The sequence below is a fragment of the Microcebus murinus genome, chromosome 13 (genome assembly GCF_040939455.1).
Source record: "Microcebus murinus isolate Inina chromosome 13, M.murinus_Inina_mat1.0, whole genome shotgun sequence".
NCBI classification, from domain to species: domain Eukaryota; kingdom Metazoa; phylum Chordata; class Mammalia; order Primates; family Cheirogaleidae; genus Microcebus; species Microcebus murinus.
Window position 1 is genome coordinate 180,226 of NC_134116.1, and position 18,106 is coordinate 198,331.

The 18,106-nt window shown below is 62.4% G+C and overlaps 5 pseudogenes; all 5 read left to right on the forward strand.

Moving 5' to 3' along the window:
• The first annotated feature begins 1,013 nt into the window (after positions 1-1,013).
• LOC142875079 (uncharacterized) lies at positions 1,014-1,132 on the forward strand (annotated as a pseudogene).
• Positions 1,133-4,981: 3,849 nt separating this feature from the next.
• Positions 4,982-5,100, forward strand: LOC142875188 (uncharacterized; annotated as a pseudogene).
• A 3,846-nt stretch (positions 5,101-8,946) lies between these two features.
• On the forward strand, positions 8,947-9,065 carry LOC142875081 (uncharacterized; annotated as a pseudogene).
• Positions 9,066-12,910: 3,845 nt separating this feature from the next.
• LOC142875083 (uncharacterized) lies at positions 12,911-13,029 on the forward strand (annotated as a pseudogene).
• A 3,846-nt stretch (positions 13,030-16,875) lies between these two features.
• LOC142875084 (uncharacterized) lies at positions 16,876-16,994 on the forward strand (annotated as a pseudogene).
• The last annotated feature ends 1,112 nt before the right edge of the window (positions 16,995-18,106 follow it).

Sequence of the window (18,106 nt, forward strand, 5' to 3'; positions counted from 1 at the left end):
TCAGGGGCAGACTCTGATCCGGGCGGGCTACCGGTGTCTCTGTTTGCTCCTTTCTTTCTTCCACTTCGGGAAAGGCTTCCTTACTGGGTGTGGAAATCTCCTATGCCTTTCCTCGCCTATTCTGTCAGCTCTAAAATTCTCTTTCGGTTGCCACCCTCACAGATGGATTAGGAAACTCTTTGCGGTGCACTCATTAGTGAAATGACCTCAATGACGCTGGAATCCAATATCTAATCGCCAATTTTTAGCGAGTCCACACGCCAGGGTGGTCGGGGTCCAATGCAGCCCCGGCCAGGCCCAGGCCCCTTGGACTGGGCCACAGGAGGACACAGAGGAGGGTCCCGGCCCCCACGGTAGGTAGAGGTGCGGGCAGTTCTCCAAGGGCTTGGGTGTTTTCCAGAGGGAGGAGATGGAGGGGACTGATTTCTTCAGCGCCCCACAAACCACGCCACCCCACCCCACCCATGGGACACATCCCGAGAGAGAGAGAGACGCCCCATACACTGGCTCCCCTCCCCCGTGCGCTGTGCCCCAGCCCTGGCCCGGGGGAATAGGCGGCCGCCGGGCCACAGGGTGGGGGGCGCAGCTGAAAGGGGTTGTGGGGGAGGGCCGCCCCTGGCTGGGGTCAAAGGGCGAGCGCCCCGCCCCTCCCGCCCGTGCGCAGTCAGCGGCCCCGGCGCGCTGGGGGTGGGGGGCGGGGAGGTGAAGGAGGCCAGGCGAGGAGAGGAGGGGGGCTGGAAGGGCTCCACCTTGGCGGGTCCAGCCGTGGAGGCGCATCTTGTGTGAGTGTGAGTGAGTGAGTGCGTGTGAGTGTGTGTGTATACAGAGACAGCCCCCAACCCCGGCCCGCCGCTCCCTGCCCGCCCCGCCTGTCACCCCCGTCCCTCGGAGCCCGCGGGACCCGGCCGGCGAACTCAACAGGCCCGACCCGGCGCGGGGCCTGGGGCGGGAGGAGGCGGCGGGGAAGCGCAGAGAGGCTCGGCTTCTTGAGCGGGGCAGGGGCGCCCTCCGCCGTCCACGGCCACACCACCCCGAACGCGCCCGATCCCGTCTGGTCTCGGAAGCTAAGCAGGGTCGGGCCTGGTTAGAACTTGGATGGGAGACCGCCCGGGAATACCGGGTGCCGTAGGCTTCTTCTTTTTTTTTTTTTTTTGCCTCTGGTTCTGTCGCGTTTCTGGGAGTGCGGGGGCGGCCCGGGGTGGGGGTGACCCCCACCCTCAGCGCCCGCCGGCCGCGGTGCCTGGCGCCCCAGCCCGCACCGTGGGGCCTCCTCTTGTCCCGAGCCGTGACACCGCCGCCACGCGGCAGCATGCGTGGCTTCTGGACTGTCAGGTCTCAGACCAAAGGTCTGCTCTGTGGGAGCCGACACGCTGGAGGAAACCTTGAGAGTCTGAGAGGGGAGGGAGTTCCAGAAGAAGGCCAGGATGTCATTTTGAGGGAGTATGTGACCAGAACTCCTCCCGTTGCTTTTGGGGTTCTATGGGCTACACGTAGGAATCTTTGGTGGTGGCACCTGATGTTCGGGGATCCGGAGTCACACCCAGACCTGCTCCACAGGCCTCCTTTTACTTTTCTCTTCGGATTCATTTTTTTTTTTTTTTTTTTTTTTTGAGACAGAGTCTCGGTTTGTTGCCCAGGCTAGAGTGAGTGCCGTGGCGTCAGCCTAGCTCACAGCAACTTCAAACTCCTGGGCTCGAGTGATCCTTCTGCCTCAGCCTCCCGGGTAGCTGGGACTGCAGGCATGCGCCACCATGCCCCGCTAATTTTTTATATATATATCAGTTGGCCAATTAATTTCTTTCTATTTATAGTAGAGACGGGGTCTCGCTCTTGCTCAGGCTGGTTTTGAACTCCTGACCTTGAGCAATCCGCCCGCCTCGGCCTCCCAAGAGCTAGGATTACAGGCGTGAGCCACAGCGCCCGGCCGGATTCATTATTTTTAAAAAGTGTCTCTTATCTCTATTATTGCATTTACTTTTCTCTCTCTTTTCAAGCAGATGATGGGAGTCCAAGTATTAAGGTGACATGTGTTGCCCGTGCCCCCCTCCCCCCCCCCCGTGTTCTTATTCATTTACCCCTCATGTTGTTCCAGCATATTGTGGGGGCACCAATGTTAAGGACGGGTGCGTTGCCCTCTCCCAGCCTCCCCCCTCGGGTCAGAGCTTCAAGTGCGCCCATCCCCCAGTCGGTGCGTACCCACCCCATTCCTAATGGATGTGTATGCCCATCCCCTCCCCCCACCCGCCCGACACCCACCCGAAGAAGGTGATTCCTCTGTGTCCACTTAGGTGTCCATCGGTTCGTACCCATTTGCTGGTGAGCGCGAGCACGTGGTGCTCGTGTGTCCATTCTTGGGATACTTGGCTTACTGGAACGGGTTCCAGCTCTGGCCAGGAGAACCACGAGAGGTGCCCCCTCACCGCTGCTCCTCATAGCCGAATAGCACTCCGTGGTGTCCACGCGCCACATTTTATTTACCCACTCGTGGGTCGATGGGCACTCGGGTGGCTTCCAGGTCTTTGCGATTGTGACTTGTGCCCTGACACTAACCCTAACCCTTACCCAGCCCGTCTCCTCCACGGCCCCTGCCTGACTGACTCCTTCCCGCCCGGCCTATCACCTGTCACCGTCCTCTGCCCCTGCCTGACACGCTCCTCCCCGCCCGGGCCGTCACCGTCCTCGGCCCCTGCCTGACGGGGCTCCTCCGTCGCCTGGGCCTTCCAAGGGCTTGGTGTGGACGCTGGTTCCAGGACGCCCTCCCAGGAACCCGGTAGCAGGGCGGCCGCAGCGTCTCGCGCAACCCAACCGTCCGCCGGCTGGCCGCCGTGGCTAAGTGGCCTGCGGGGGACGTGCTCCCGCTGTGCCGTGGGGGCCCAGCCTGGTGTCTTCTCTGAGGCCCCGCGGCTGCCGCTCCCCGCAAGGGGAGAGCCGTGGAGGTGGGGACCGCCTTCTCATGGGGACGTACACCCAGCTCTCCAAGTCGGATTCCGGGGCTCTCTGTCCTGCCAGAAGGCCCAGCTGGCCTGCGGGTCCTCAGAGTGGCAAAAACATCCGAAAACTGAGATTGAGGGTCCGGTGGGTGTCTGCACTTTTGTGCTGGGCACCCCAGGGAGGCCCGGGGGCTGGCTGGACAACGCGGTCTGCTGGGCTGGGGGGGGGGTTTGGAGGAGCAACTGATGCCCTTTGCACTTTGGGTAGCAAGTGTCTGAGGTGTCTCTGGGCCCTGTGCCATGTGGGGGCGGGGGCGGAGGCGGGGTGGGAGGAGGAGGAGGAGGAGGAGGAGGAGGAGGAGGAGGAGGTGGGAAGGGCCGTGGCCTGCAGTCGTGTTCCCCGGGGTGGCACAGCATGTGGCTTCTTCCACAGGCTGCTTGGCCTGGGCTCCCTGCACCTGGGCCTTTGGAGGACTGGCCCTGTGCTTGCCAACACTTCCTGCAGGGACCCAGAGCTGGGAGGTTGCATCTCTCAGCCCTGGGTCGGGCAGAGCCCCAGCGGGCCATGCCCACAACCTCTCTCAGCAGGGGTCCCCCAGAAGGCTCCTTTGGGACCAGGATTCTCTTGCGGGTGACTCTTTAAGGTCTGGCCCCTGGATGGAGGGGCACCAGGAGTAGAGGAGCAGGAAGGGGAAGGGGGTGGCCATGCGAGGGGACACTTTCAGGCCAAGTCCCAGCTTCAGTCTGATCCTCCTGGGAACCCCGGGGTGGACATCACACCTCCTGGTTGCCCCGCTCTGAGACAAGGAGCCGGGCTTCGCATTGCCACAGCAGCCAGTCGTGGGCTGAGGACACCTGGGGCGTTGGGAACTCCCTGGCTTCTCCTTGGTTTAACATCTGGAGCTGCTTGTGAATCGTGCCGCCACACACACCCGAGTGCAGGTGTCTTCTGCACAGACTGCGGGCCTCGCTCTTCTGAATGCCGCTAGCTCGCGACCCACCCACGGGTGAACCTGGTCAGGGTACTTTCTCTCAGGGGCAGACTCTGATCCGGGCGGGCTACCGGTGTCTCTGTTTGCTCCTTTCTTTCTTCCACTTCGGGAAAGGCTTCCTTACTGGGTGTGGAAATCTCCTATGCCTTTCCTCGCCTATTCTGTCAGCTCTAAAATTCTCTTTCGGTTGCCACCCTCACAGATGGATTAGGAAACTCTTTGCGGTGCACTCATTAGTGAAATGACCTCAATGACGCTGGAATCCAATATCTAATCGCCAATTTTTAGCGAGTCCACACGCCAGGGTGGTCGGGGTCCAATGCAGCCCCGGCCAGGCCCAGGCCCCTTGGACTGGGCCACAGGAGGACACAGAGGAGGGTCCCGGCCCCCACGGTAGGTAGAGGTGCGGGCAGTTCTCCAAGGGCTTGGGTGTTTTCCAGAGGGAGGAGATGGAGGGGACTGATTTCTTCAGCGCCCCACAAACCACGCCACCCCACCCCACCCATGGGACACATCCCGAGAGAGAGAGAGACGCCCCATACACTGGCTCCCCTCCCCCGTGCGCTGTGCCCCAGCCCTGGCCCGGGGGAATAGGCGGCCGCCGGGCCACAGGGTGGGGGGCGCAGCTGAAAGGGGTTGTGGGGGAGGGCCGCCCCTGGCTGGGGTCAAAGGGCGAGCGCCCCGCCCCTCCCGCCCGTGCGCAGTCAGCGGCCCCGGCGCGCTGGGGGTGGGGGGCGGGGAGGTGAAGGAGGCCAGGCGAGGAGAGGAGGGGGGCTGGAAGGGCTCCACCTTGGCGGGTCCAGCCGTGGAGGCGCATCTTGTGTGAGTGTGAGTGAGTGAGTGCGTGTGAGTGTGAGTGTGTGTGTATACAGAGACAGCCCCCAACCCCGGCCCGCCGCTCCCTGCCCGCCCCGCCTGTCACCCCCGTCCCTCGGAGCCCGCGGGACGCGGCCGGCGAACTCAACAGGCCCGACCCGGCGCGGGGCCTGGGGCGGGAGGAGGCGGCGGGGAAGCGCAGAGAGGCTCGGCTTCTTGAGCGGGGCAGGGGCGCCCTCCGCCATCCACGGCCACACCACCCCGAACGCGCCCGATCCCGTCTGGTCTCGGAAGCTAAGCAGGGTCGGGCCTGGTTAGAACTTGGATGGGAGACCGCCCGGGAATACCGGGTGCCGTAGGCTTCTTCTTTTTTTTTTTTTTTGCCTCTGGTTCTGTCGCGTTTCTGGGAGTGCGGGGGCGGCCCGGGGTGGGGGTGACCCCCACCCTCAGCGCCCGCCGGCCGCGGTGCCTGGCGCCCCAGCCCGCACCGTGGGGCCTCCTCTTGTCCCGAGCCGTGACACCGCCGCCACGCAGCAGCATGCGTGGCTTCTGGACTGTCAGGTCTCAGACCAAAGGTCTGCTCTGTGGGAGCCGACACGCTGGAGGAAACCTTGAGAGTCTGAGAGGGGAGGGAGTTCCAGAAGAAGGCCAGGATGTCATTTTGAGGGAGTATGTGACCAGAACTCCTCCCGTTGCTTTTGGGGTTCTATGGGCTACACGTAGGAATCTTTGGTGGTGGCACCTGATGTTCGGGGATCCGGAGTCACACCCAGACCTGCTCCACAGGCCTCCTTTTACTTTTCTCTTCGGATTCATTTTTTTTTTTTTTTTTTTTTTTTGAGACAGAGTCTCGGTTTGTTGCCCAGGCTAGAGTGAGTGCCGTGGCGTCAGCCTAGCTCACAGCAACTTCAAACTCCTGGGCTCGAGTGATCCTTCTGCCTCAGCCTCCCGGGTAGCTGGGACTGCAGGCATGCGCCACCATGCCCCGCTAATTTTTTATATATATATCAGTTGGCCAATTAATTTCTTTCTATTTATAGTAGAGACGGGGTCTCGCTCTTGCTCAGGCTGGTTTTGAACTCCTGACCTTGAGCAATCCGCCCGCCTCGGCCTCCCAAGAGCTAGGATTACAGGCGTGAGCCACAGCGCCCGGCCGGATTCATTATTTTTAAAAAGTGTCTCTTATCTCTATTATTGCATTTACTTTTCTCTCTCTTTTCAAGCAGATGATGGGAGTCCAAGTATTAAGGTGACATGTGTTGCCCGTGCCCCCCTCCCCCCCCCCCCGTGTTCTTATTCATTTACCCCTCATGTTGTTCCAGCATATTGTGGGGGCACCAATGTTAAGGACGGGTGCGTTGCCCTCTCCCAGCCTCCCCCCTCGGGTCAGAGCTTCAAGTGCGCCCATCCCCCAGTCGGTGCGTACCCACCCCATTCCTAATGGATGTGTATGCCCATCCCCTCCCCCCACCCGCCCGACACCCACCCGAAGAAGGTGATTCCTCTGTGTCCACTTAGGTGTCCATCGGTTCGTACCCATTTGCTGGTGAGCGCGAGCACGTGGTGCTCGTGTGTCCATTCTTGGGATACTTGGCTTACTGGAACGGGTTCCAGCTCTGGCCAGGAGAACCACGAGAGGTGCCCCCTCACCGCTGCTCCTCATAGCCGAATAGCACTCCGTGGTGTCCACGCGCCACATTTTATTTACCCACTCGTGGGTCGATGGGCACTCGGGTGGCTTCCAGGTCTTTGCGATTGTGACTTGTGCCCTGACACTAACCCTAACCCTTACCCAGCCCGTCTCCTCCACGGCCCCTGCCTGACTGACTCCTTCCCGCCCGGCCTATCACCTGTCACCGTCCTCTGCCCCTGCCTGACACGCTCCTCCCCGCCCGGGCCGTCACCGTCCTCGGCCCCTGCCTGACGGGGCTCCTCCGTCGCCTGGGCCTTCCAAGGGCTTGGTGTGGACGCTGGTTCCAGGACGCCCTCCCAGGAACCCGGTAGCAGGGCGGCCGCAGCGTCTCGCGCAACCCAACCGTCCGCCGGCTGGCCGCCGTGGCTAAGTGGCCTGCGGGGGACGTGCTCCCGCTGTGCCGTGGGGGCCCAGCCTGGTGTCTTCTCTGAGGCCCCGCGGCTGCCGCTCCCCGCAAGGGGAGAGCCGCGGAGGTGGGGACCGCCTCCTCATGGGGACGTACACCCAGCTCTCCACGTCGGATTCCGGGGCTCTCTGTCCTGCCAGAAGGCCCAGCTGGCCTGCGGGTCCTCAGAGTGGCAAAAACATCCGAAAACTGAGATTGAGGGTCCGGTGGGTGTCTGCACTTTTGTGCTGGGCACCCCAGGGAGGCCCGGGGGCTGGCTGGACAACGCGGTCTGCTGGGCTGGGGGGGGGGTTTGGAGGAGCAACTGATGCCCTTTGCACTTTGGGTAGCAAGTGTCTGAGGTGTCTCTGGGCCCTGTGCCATGTGGGGGCGGGGGCGGAGGCGGGGTGGGAGGAGGAGGAGGAGGAGGAGGAGGAGGAGGAGGAGGTGGGAAGGGCCGTGGCCTGCAGTCGTGTTCCCCGGGGTGGCACAGCATGTGGCTTCTTCCACAGGCTGCTTGGCCTGGGCTCCCTGCACCTGGGCCTTTGGAGGACTGGCCCTGTGCTTGCCAACACTTCCTGCAGGGACCCAGAGCTGGGAGGTTGCATCTCTCAGCCCTGGGTCGGGCAGAGCCCCAGCGGGCCATGCCCACAACCTCTCTCAGCAGGGGTCCCCCAGAAGGCTCCTTTGGGACCAGGATTCTCTTGCGGGTGACTCTTTAAGGTCTGGCCCCTGGATGGAGGGGCACCAGGAGTAGAGGAGCAGGAAGGGGAAGGGGGTGGCCATGCGAGGGGACACTTTCAGGCCAAGTCCCAGCTTCAGTCTGATCCTCCTGGGAACCCCGGGGTGGACATCACACCTCCTGGTTGCCCCGCTCTGAGACAAGGAGCCGGGCTTCGCATTGCCACAGCAGCCAGTCGTGGGCTGAGGACACCTGGGGCGTTGGGAACTCCCTGGCTTCTCCTTGGTTTAACATCTGGAGCTGCTTGTGAATCGTGCCGCCACACACACCCGAGTGCAGGTGTCTTCTGCACAGACTGCGGGCCTCGCTCTTCTGAATGCCGCTAGCTCGCGACCCACCCACGGGTGAACCTGGTCAGGGTACTTTCTCTCAGGGGCAGACTCTGATCCGGGCGGGCTACCGGTGTCTCTGTTTGCTCCTTTCTTTCTTCCACTTCGGGAAAGGCTTCCTTACTGGGTGTGGAAATCTCCTATGCCTTTCCTCGCCTATTCTGTCAGCTCTAAAATTCTCTTTCGGTTGCCACCCTCACAGATGGATTAGGAAACTCTTTGCGGTGCACTCATTAGTGAAATGACCTCAATGACGCTGGAATCCAATATCTAATCGCCAATTTTTAGCGAGTCCACACGCCAGGGTGGTCGGGGTCCAATGCAGCCCCGGCCAGGCCCAGGCCCCTTGGACTGGGCCACAGGAGGACACAGAGGAGGGTCCCGGCCCCCACGGTAGGTAGAGGTGCGGGCAGTTCTCCAAGGGCTTGGGTGTTTTCCAGAGGGAGGAGATGGAGGGGACTGATTTCTTCAGCGCCCCACAAACCACGCCACCCCACCCCACCCTTGGGACACATCCCGAGAGAGAGAGAGACGCCCCATACACTGGCTCCCCTCCCCCGTGCGCTGTGCCCCAGCCCTGGCCCGGGGGAATAGGCGGCCGCCGGGCCACAGGGTGGGGGGCGCAGCTGAAAGGGGTTGTGGGGGAGGGCCGCCCCTGGCTGGGGTCAAAGGGCGAGCGCCCCGCCCCTCCCGCCCGTGCGCAGTCAGCGGCCCCGGCGCGCTGGGGGTGGGGGGCGGGGAGGTGAAGGAGGCCAGGCGAGGAGAGGAGGGGGGCTGGAAGGGCTCCACCTTGGCGGGTCCAGCCGTGGAGGCGCATCTTGTGTGAGTGTGAGTGAGTGAGTGCGTGTGAGTGTGAGTGTGTGTGTATACAGAGACAGCCCCCAACCCCGGCCCGCCGCTCCCTGCCCGCCCCGCCTGTCACCCCCGTCCCTCGGAGCCCGCGGGACGCGGCCGGCGAACTCAACAGGCCCGACCCGGCGCGGGGCCTGGGGCGGGAGGAGGCGGCGGGGAAGCGCAGAGAGGCTCGGCTTCTTGAGCGGGGCAGGGGCGCCCTCCGCCGTCCACGGCCACACCACCCCGAACGCGCCCGATCCCGTCTGGTCTCGGAAGCTAAGCAGGGTCGGGCCTGGTTAGAACTTGGATGGGAGACCGCCCGGGAATACCGGGTGCCGTAGGCTTCTTCTTTTTTTTTTTTTTTTGCCTCTGGTTCTGTCGCGTTTCTGGGAGTGCGGGGGCGGCCCGGGGTGGGGGTGACCCCCACCCTCAGCGCCCGCCGGCCGCGGTGCCTGGCGCCCCAGCCCGCACCGTGGGGCCTCCTCTTGTCCCGAGCCGTGACACCGCCGCCACGCGGCAGCATGCGTGGCTTCTGGACTGTCAGGTCTCAGACCAAAGGTCTGCTCTGTTGGAGCCGACACGCTGGAGGAAACCTTGAGAGTCTGAGAGGGGAGGGAGTTCCAGAAGAAGGCCAGGATGTCATTTTGAGGGAGTATGTGACCAGAACTCCTCCCGTTGCTTTTGGGGTTCTATGGGCTACACGTAGGAATCTTTGGTGGTGGCACCTGATGTTCGGGGATCCGGAGTCACACCCAGACCTGCTCCACAGGCCTCCTTTTACTTTTCTCTTCGGATTCATTTTTTTTTTTTTTTTTTTTTTTGAGACAGAGTCTCGGTTTGTTGCCCAGGCTAGAGTGAGTGCCGTGGCGTCAGCCTAGCTCACAGCAACTTCAAACTCCTGGGCTCGAGTGATCCTTCTGCCTCAGCCTCCCGGGTAGCTGGGACTGCAGGCATGCGCCACCATGCCCCGCTAATTTTTTATATATATATCAGTTGGCCAATTAATTTCTTTCTATTTATAGTAGAGACGGGGTCTCGCTCTTGCTCAGGCTGGTTTTGAACTCCTGACCTTGAGCAATCCGCCCGCCTCGGCCTCCCAAGAGCTAGGATTACAGGCGTGAGCCACAGCGCCCGGCCGGATTCATTATTTTTAAAAAGTGTCTCTTATCTCTATTATTGCATTTACTTTTCTCTCTCTTTTCAAGCAGATGATGGGAGTCCAAGTATTAAGGTGACATGTGTTGCCCGTGCCCCCCTCCCCCCCCCGTGTTCTTATTCATTTACCCCTCATGTTGTTCCAGCATATTGTGGGGGCACCAATGTTAAGGACGGGTGCGTTGCCCTCTCCCAGCCTCCCCCCTCGGGTCAGAGCTTCAAGTGCGCCCATCCCCCAGTCGGTGCGTACCCACCCCATTCCTAATGGATGTGTATGCCCATCCCCTCCCCCCACCCGCCCGACACCCACCCGAAGAAGGTGATTCCTCTGTGTCCACTTAGGTGTCCATCGGTTCGTACCCATTTGCTGGTGAGCGCGAGCACGTGGTGCTCGTGTGTCCATTCTTGGGATACTTGGCTTACTGGAACGGGTTCCAGCTCTGGCCAGGAGAACCACGAGAGGTGCCCCCTCACCGCTGCTCCTCATAGCCGAATAGCACTCCGTGGTGTCCACGCGCCACATTTTATTTACCCACTCGTGGGTCGATGGGCACTCGGGTGGCTTCCAGGTCTTTGCGATTGTGACTTGTGCCCTGACACTAACCCTAACCCTTACCCAGCCCGTCTCCTCCACGGCCCCTGCCTGACTGACTCCTTCCCGCCCGGCCTATCACCTGTCACCGTCCTCTGCCCCTGCCTGACACGCTCCTCCCCGCCCGGGCCGTCACCGTCCTCGGCCCCTGCCTGACGGGGCTCCTCCGTCGCCTGGGCCTTCCAAGGGCTTGGTGTGGACGCTGGTTCCAGGACGCCCTCCCAGGAACCCGGTAGCAGGGCGGCCGCAGCGTCTCGCGCAACCCAACCGTCCGCCGGCTGGCCGCCGTGGCTAAGTGGCCTGCGGGGGACGTGCTCCCGCTGTGCCGTGGGGGCCCAGCCTGGTGTCTTCTCTGAGGCCCCGCGGCTGCCGCTCCCCGCAAGGGGAGAGCCGTGGAGGTGGGGACCGCCTCCTCATGGGGACGTACACCCAGCTCTCCAAGTCGGATTCCGGGGCTCTCTGTCCTGCCAGAAGGCCCAGCTGGCCTGCGGGTCCTCAGAGTGGCAAAAACATCCGAAAACTGAGATTGAGGGTCCGGTGGGTGTCTGCACTTTTGTGCTGGGCACCCCAGGGAGGCCCGGGGGCTGGCTGGACAACGCGGTCTGCTGGGCTGGGGGGGGGGTTTGGAGGAGCAACTGATGCCCTTTGCACTTTGGGTAGCAAGTGTCTGAGGTGTCTCTGGGCCCTGTGCCATGTGGGGGCGGGGGCGGAGGCGGGGTGGGAGGAGGAGGAGGAGGAGGAGGAGGAGGAGGAGGAGGAGGTGGGAAGGGCCGTGGCCTGCAGTCGTGTTCCCCGGGGTGGCACAGCATGTGGCTTCTTCCACAGGCTGCTTGGCCTGGGCTCCCTGCACCTGGGCCTTTGGAGGACTGGCCCTGTGCTTGCCAACACTTCCTGCAGGGACCCAGAGCTGGGAGGTTGCATCTCTCAGCCCTGGGTCGGGCAGAGCCCCAGCGGGCCATGCCCACAACCTCTCTCAGCAGGGGTCCCCCAGAAGGCTCCTTTGGGACCAGGATTCTCTTGCGGGTGACTCTTTAAGGTCTGGCCCCTGGATGGAGGGGCACCAGGAGTAGAGGAGCAGGAAGGGGAAGGGGGTGGCCATGCGAGGGGACACTTTCAGGCCAAGTCCCAGCTTCAGTCTGATCCTCCTGGGAACCCCGGGGTGGACATCACACCTCCTGGTTGCCCCGCTCTGAGACAAGGAGCCGGGCTTCGCATTGCCACAGCAGCCAGTCGTGGGCTGAGGACACCTGGGGCGTTGGGAACTCCCTGGCTTCTCCTTGGTTTAACATCTGGAGCTGCTTGTGAATCGTGCCGCCACACACACCCGAGTGCAGGTGTCTTCTGCACAGACTGCGGGCCTCGCTCTTCTGAATGCCGCTAGCTCGCGACCCACCCACGGGTGAACCTGGTCAGGGTACTTTCTCTCAGGGGCAGACTCTGATCCGGGCGGGCTACCGGTGTCTCTGTTTGCTCCTTTCTTTCTTCCACTTCGGGAAAGGCTTCCTTACTGGGTGTGGAAATCTCCTATGCCTTTCCTCGCCTATTCTGTCAGCTCTAAAATTCTCTTTCGGTTGCCACCCTCACAGATGGATTAGGAAACTCTTTGCGGTGCACTCATTAGTGAAATGACCTCAATGACGCTGGAATCCAATATCTAATCGCCAATTTTTAGCGAGTCCACACGCCAGGGTGGTCGGGGTCCAATGCAGCCCCGGCCAGGCCCAGGCCCCTTGGACTGGGCCACAGGAGGACACAGAGGAGGGTCCCGGCCCCCACGGTAGGTAGAGGTGCGGGCAGTTCTCCAAGGGCTTGGGTGTTTTCCAGAGGGAGGAGATGGAGGGGACTGATTTCTTCAGCGCCCCACAAACCACGCCACCCCACCCCACCCTTGGGACACATCCCGAGAGAGAGAGAGACGCCCCATACACTGGCTCCCCTCCCCCGTGCGCTGTGCCCCAGCCCTGGCCGGGGGAATAGGCGGCCGCCGGGCCACAGGGTGGGGGGCGCAGCTGAAAGGGGTTGTGGGGGAGGGCCGCCCCTGGCTGGGGTCAAAGGGCGAGCGCCCCGCCCCTCCCGCCCGTGCGCAGTCAGCGGCCCCGGCGCGCTGGGGGTGGGGGGCGGGGAGGTGAAGGAGGCCAGGCGAGGAGAGGAGGGGGGCTGGAAGGGCTCCACCTTGGCGGGTCCAGCCGTGGAGGCGCATCTTGTGTGAGTGTGAGTGAGTGAGTGCGTGTGAGTGTGAGTGTGTGTGTATACAGAGACAGCCCCCAACCCCGGCCCGCCGCTCCCTGCCCGCCCCGCCTGTCACCCCCGTCCCTCGGAGCCCGCGGGACGCGGCCGGCGAACTCAACAGGCCCGACCCGGCGCGGGGCCTGGGGCGGGAGGAGGCGGCGGGGAAGCGCAGAGAGGCTCGGCTTCTTGAGCGGGGCAGGGGCGCCCTCCGCCGTCCACGGCCACACCACCCCGAACGCGCCCGATCCCGTCTGGTCTCGGAAGCTAAGCAGGGTCGGGCCTGGTTAGAACTTGGATGGGAGACCGCCCGGGAATACCGGGTGCCGTAGGCTTCTTCTTTTTTTTTTTTTTTGCCTCTGGTTCTGTCGCGTTTCTGGGAGTGCGGGGGCGGCCCGGGGTGGGGGTGACCCCCACCCTCAGCGCCCGCCGGCCGCGGTGCCTGGCGCCCCAGCCCGCACCGTGGGGCCTCCTCTTGTCCCGAGCCGTGACACCGCCGCCACGCGGCAGCATGCGTGGCTTCTGGACTGTCAGGTCTCAGACCAAAGGTCTGCTCTGTGGGAGCCGACACGCTGGAGGAAACCTTGAGAGTCTGAGAGGGGAGGGAGTTCCAGAAGAAGGCCAGGATGTCATTTTGAGGGAGTATGTGACCAGAACTCCTCCCGTTGCTTTTGGGGTTCTATGGGCTACACGTAGGAATCTTTGGTGGTGGCACCTGATGTTCGGGGATCCGGAGTCACACCCAGACCTGCTCCACAGGCCTCCTTTTACTTTTCTCTTCGGATTCATTTTTTTTTTTTTTTTTTTTTTTTGAGACAGAGTCTCGGTTTGTTGCCCAGGCTAGAGTGAGTGCCGTGGCGTCAGCCTAGCTCACAGCAACTTCAAACGCCTGGGCTCGAGTGATCCTTCTGCCTCAGCCTCCCGGGTAGCTGGGACTGCAGGCATGCGCCACCATGCCCCGCTAATTTTTTATATATATATCAGTTGGCCAATTAATTTCTTTCTATTTATAGTAGAGACGGGGTCTCGCTCTTGCTCAGGCTGGTTTTGAACTCCTGACCTTGAGCAATCCGCCCGCCTCGGCCTCCCAAGAGCTAGGATTACAGGCGTGAGCCACAGCGCCCGGCCGGATTCATTATTTTTAAAAAGTGTCTCTTATCTCTATTATTGCATTTACTTTTCTCTCTCTTTTCAAGCAGATGATGGGAGTCCAAGTATTAAGGTGACATGTGTTGCCCGTGCCCCCCTCCCCCCCCCCCCGTGTTCTTATTCATTTACCCCTCATGTTGTTCCAGCATATTGTGGGGGCACCAATGTTAAGGACGGGTGCGTTGCCCTCTCCCAGCCTCCCCCCTCGGGTCAGAGCTTCAAGTGCGCCCATCCCCCAGTCGGTGCGTACCCACCCCATTCCTAATGGATGTGTATGCCCATCCCCTCCCCCCACCCGCCCGACACCCACCCGAAGAAGGTGATTCCTCTGTGTCCACTTAGGTGTCCATCGGTTCGTACCCATTTGCTGGTGAGCGCGAGCACGTGGTGCTCGTGTGTCCATTCTTGGGATACTTGGCTTACTGGAACGGGTTCCAGCTCTGGCCAGGAGAACCACGAGAGGTGCCCCCTCACCGCTGCTCCTCATAGCCGAATAGCACTCCGTGGTGTCCACGCGCCACATTTTATTTACCCACTCGTGGGTCGATGGGCACTCGGGTGGCTTCCAGGTCTTTGCGATTGTGACTTGTGCCCTGACACTAACCCTAACCCTTACCCAGCCCGTCTCCTCCACGGCCCCTGCCTGACTGACTCCTTCCCGCCCGGCCTATCACCTGTCACCGTCCTCTGCCCCTGCCTGACACGCTCCTCCCCGCCCGGGCCGTCACCGTCCTCGGCCCCTGCCTGACGGGGCTCCTCCGTCGCCTGGGCCTTCCAAGGGCTTGGTGTGGACGCTGGTTCCAGGACGCCCTCCCAGGAACCCGGTAGCAGGGCGGCCGCAGCGTCTCGCGCAACCCAACCGTCCGCCGGCTGGCCGCCGTGGCTAAGTGGCCTGCGGGGGACGTGCTCCCGCTGTGCCGTGGGGGCCCAGCCTGGTGTCTTCTCTGAGGCCCCGCGGCTGCCGCTCCCCGCAAGGGGAGAGCCGCGGAGGTGGGGACCGCCTCCTCATGGGGACGTACACCCAGCTCTCCACGTCGGATTCCGGGGCTCTCTGTCCTGCCAGAAGGCCCAGCTGGCCTGCGGGTCCTCAGAGTGGCAAAAACATCCGAAAACTGAGATTGAGGGTCCGGTGGGTGTCTGCACTTTTGTGCTGGGCACCCCAGGGAGGCCCGGGGGCTGGCTGGACAACGCGGTCTGCTGGGCTGGGGGGGGGGTTTGGAGGAGCAACTGATGCCCTTTGCACTTTGGGTAGCAAGTGTCTGAGGTGTCTCTGGGCCCTGTGCCATGTGGGGGCGGGGGCGGAGGCGGGGTGGGAGGAGGAGGAGGAGGAGGAGGAGGAGGAGGAGGAGGTGGGAAGGGCCGTGGCCTGCAGTCGTGTTCCCCGGGGTGGCACAGCATGTGGCTTCTTCCACAGGCTGCTTGGCCTGGGCTCCCTGCACCTGGGCCTTTGGAGGACTGGCCCTGTGCTTGCCAACACTTCCTGCAGGGACCCAGAGCTGGGAGGTTGCATCTCTCAGCCCTGGGTCGGGCAGAGCCCCAGCGGGCCATGCCCACAACCTCTCTCAGCAGGGGTCCCCCAGAAGGCTCCTTTGGGACCAGGATTCTCTTGCGGGTGACTCTTTAAGGTCTGGCCCCTGGATGGAGGGGCACCAGGAGTAGAGGAGCAGGAAGGGGAAGGGGGTGGCCATGCGAGGGGACACTTTCAGGCCAAGTCCCAGCTTCAGTCTGATCCTCCTGGGAACCCCGGGGTGGACATCACACCTCCTGGTTGCCCCGCTCTGAGACAAGGAGCCGGGCTTCGCATTGCCACAGCAGCCAGTCGTGGGCTGAGGACACCTGGGGCGTTGGGAACTCCCTGGCTTCTCCTTGGTTTAACATCTGGAGCTGCTTGTGAATCGTGCCGCCACACACACCCGAGTGCAGGTGTCTTCTGCACAGACTGCGGGCCTCGCTCTTCTGAATGCCGCTAGCTCGCGACCCACCCACGGGTGAACCTGGTCAGGGTACTTTCTCTCAGGGGCAGACTCTGATCCGGGCGGGCTACTGGTGTCTCTGTTTGCTCCTTTCTTTCTTCCACTTCGGGAAAGGCTTCCTTACTGGGTGTGGAAATCTCCTATGCCTTTCCTCGCCTATTCTGTCAGCTCTAAAATTCTCTTTCGGTTGCCACCCTCACAGATGGATTAGGAAACTCTTTGCGGTGCACTCATTAGTGAAATGACCTCAATGACGCTGGAATCCAATATCTAATCGCCAATTTTTAGCGAGTCCACACGCCAGGGTGGTCGGGGTCCAATGCAGCCCCGGCCAGGCCCAGGCCCCTTGGACTGGGCCACAGGAGGACACAGAGGAGGGTCCCGGCCCCCACGGTAGGTAGAGGTGCGGGCAGTTCTCCAAGGGCTTGGGTGTTTTCCAGAGGGAGGAGATGGAGGGGACTGATTTCTTCAGCGCCCCACAAACCACGCCACCCCACCCCACCCTTGGGACACATCCCGAGAGAGAGAGAGACGCCCCATACACTGGCTCCCCTCCCCCGTGCGCTGTGCCCCAGCCCTGGCCCGGGGGAATAGGCGGCCGCCGGGCCACAGGGTGGGGGGCGCAGCTGAAAGGGGTTGTGGGGGAGGGCCGCCCCTGGCTGGGGTCAAAGGGCGAGCGCCCCGCCCCTCCCGCCCGTGCGCAGTCAGCGGCCCCGGCGCGCTGGGGGTGGGGGGCGGGGAGGTGAAGGAGGCCAGGCGAGGAGAGGAGGGGGGCTGGAAGGGCTCCACCTTGGCGGGTCCAGCCGTGGAGGCGCATCTTGTGTGAGTGTGAGTGAGTGAGTGCGTGTGAGTGTGAGTGTGTGTGTATACAGAGACAGCCCCCAACCCCGGCCCGCCGCTCCCTGCCCGCCCCGCCTGTCACCCCCGTCCCTCGGAGCCCGCGGGACGCGGCCGGCGAACTCAACAGGCCCGACCCGGCGCGGGGCCTGGGGCGGGAGGAGGCGGCGGGGAAGCGCAGAGAGGCTCGGCTTCTTGAGCGGGGCAGGGGCGCCCTCCGCCGTCCACGGCCACACCACCCCGAACGCGCCCGATCCCGTCTGGTCTCGGAAGCTAAGCAGGGTCGGGCCTGGTTAGAACTTGGATGGGAGACCGCCCGGGAATACCGGGTGCCGTAGGCTTCTTCTTTTTTTTTTTTTTTGCCTCTGGTTCTGTCGCGTTTCTGGGAGTGCGGGGGCGGCCCGGGGTGGGGGTGACCCCCACCCTCAGCGCCCGCCGGCCGCGGTGCCTGGCGCCCCAGCCCGCACCGTGGGGCCTCCTCTTGTCCCGAGCCGTGACACCGCCGCCACGCGGCAGCATGCGTGGCTTCTGGACTGTCAGGTCTCAGACCAAAGGTCTGCTCTGTGGGAGCCGACACGCTGGAGGAAACCTTGAGAGTCTGAGAGGGGAGGGAGTTCCAGAAGAAGGCCAGGATGTCATTTTGAGGGAGTATGTGACCAGAACTCCTCCCGTTGCTTTTGGGGTTCTATGGGCTACACGTAGGAATCTTTGGTGGTGGCACCTGATGTTCGGGGATCCGGAGTCACACCCAGACCTGCTCCACAGGCCTCCTTTTACTTTTCTCTTCGGATTCATTTTTTTTTTTTTTTTTTTTTTTTGAGACAGAGTCTCGGTTTGTTGCCCAGGCTAGAGTGAGTGCCGTGGCGTCAGCCTAGCTCACAGCAACTTCAAACGCCTGGGCTCGAGTGATCCTTCTGCCTCAGCCTCCCGGGTAGCTGGGACTGCAGGCATGCGCCACCATGCCCCGCTAATTTTTTATATATATATCAGTTGGCCAATTAATTTCTTTCTATTTATAGTAGAGACGGGGTCTCGCTCTTGCTCAGGCTGGTTTTGAACTCCTGACCTTGAGCAATCCGCCCGCCTCGGCCTCCCAAGAGCTAGGATTACAGGCGTGAGCCACAGCGCCCGGCCGGATTCATTATTTTTAAAAAGTGTCTCTTATCTCTATTATTGCATTTACTTTTCTCTCTCTTTTCAAGCAGATGATGGGAGTCCAAGTATTAAGGTGACATGTGTTGCCCGTGCCCCCCTCCCCCCCCCCGTGTTCTTATTCATTTACCCCTCATGTTGTTCCAGCATATTGTGGGGGCACCAATGTTAAGGACGGGTGCGTTGCCCTCTCCCAGCCTCCCCCCTCGGGTCAGAGCTTCAAGTGCGCCCATCCCCCAGTCGGTGCGTACCCACCCCATTCCTAATGGATGTGTATGCCCATCCCCTCCCCCCACCCGCC